Here is a 1,668-nt window from a genome sequence, read left to right on the forward strand (position 1 = left end):
GAGAAGGCAGGACTCTAGGGGTCAGAGTGAGGCTGCCACTGACCTTCCCCAACTCTGGTTCCTTGGCAGCCTGCCTGGGAACAGCCTGCCTGTATCTTAGTACTACAGTAGATAGACTTAGGTTTTTTTTTTAAATTAATTAATTTATTTTAATTGGAGGATAATTACTTTACAATATTGTGATAGTTTTTGCCATACATCAACATGAATCAACCATAGGTATACATGTGTCCCCTCCCTCCTAAACACCCTCTCACCTCCCTCCCCACCCCACACCTTCAGGTTGTCACAGAACACCAGCTTTGGGTTCCACGTCATATATCAAACTCCCACTGGTTATCTATTTTACGTATGGTAATGTATATGTCTCAATACTATTCCCTCAAATCATTCCACCCTCTCCTTCTCCCACTGAGTCCAAAAGTCTGTTCTTTACCTCTGTGGATAGGCTTAGTTTTGAAGTCAAGAGCTCTGGGTGGGAATCTTGGCTTTACCATTTAGAAACTGTATGATCATGAACAAATTGCTCCATCTTGCACTCCTCACCTATAAAAGGAGGATAATAATGGTACTTATTGAGAGGACTCATGTGAGAACTCTACTAGATAAAGCGTTTAGCATGGTGCCTCAGCTATTTTTATTACTATATCAGTCACTGGCAGGTGCATAGATTTACTGGGAAGGAGGAGCCCACTGGCTCAAAGGAGACTCAGACCCAGGACAGTAGTCACCTCACCTCCCAGCACAGGGGAGCTGGCTTTAGGGATGACAGCAGGATGGAGCAGGAGGCACAGGGCCCAGCCAAGAGTCTAGCTTCAGCTCCACCCTTGCCCTCAAGCCCTTGCTGAACTCCTGGTCCCTGGTCTAGCTATTGGCTGGTAAGCAGACAAGCAGGCATATGGGAGAACCTGTCAGGGGAGAAGAGGGCTGGCCTCTAGTTTAGGCCAAAGCACACTGGCCCCTTCCTTGAAATGAAGCTCTTAGGGAGATAAGATGGGAGTTGACTTTCGCAGCATGGCTTCTTTACTGGGAGTCTTTCCCTTGCTCCTAGAGCCCTGCTTTTTTCTGCCTATATTATTGCGAAGGCAAGTTCATCTGCCTGCAGCTGCCTGGACCGAGGTCCAGCTCAGAATGTAGCTTCTTGCTGGAGCAGAAGCCAAACTGCCCTCTCCAGAAGCTGGGTCCTAGCCCTTGAGAGATCAGCATGAAGGCCAAACAACTGAAACCAGCTCTTAGGGGTGTCAGTTGCCCTTGAGCCCTTCCCATCCTTGGCTAGGCCAGATGTACAAAGTGTGGCCACAGCTACATTAATTCTGTCACTCATGTTTGAGTGTGTTCAAGACACCATCAGAGTCCAAAAGATGGGATGACCCAGAGGGATGATATGGGAAGGGAGGTGGGAGGGGGATTCAGGATGGGGAACACATGTATACCCGTGGCGGATTCATGTTGATGTATGGCAAAAACCAATACAATATTGTAAAGTAATTAACCTCCAATTAAAATAAATAAATTTATATTAAAAAAAAGACACCATCAGAAAGAGAACACTGGATGAGGCCTCAGCTGTGAGACTTTGGGCAAGTCATTCTTCTTTTGGTTAGTTGATTGACTGATCTATCTATCCATCCATCTATCTATTATTTATGTATTAAATTCCATGTTTAT

The sequence above is a fragment of the Bison bison genome, unplaced genomic scaffold (genome assembly GCF_000754665.1).
Source record: "Bison bison bison isolate TAMUID 2011002044 unplaced genomic scaffold, Bison_UMD1.0 scf7180017854968, whole genome shotgun sequence".
In the NCBI taxonomy this organism is placed as follows: Eukaryota; Metazoa; Chordata; class Mammalia; order Artiodactyla; family Bovidae; genus Bison; species Bison bison.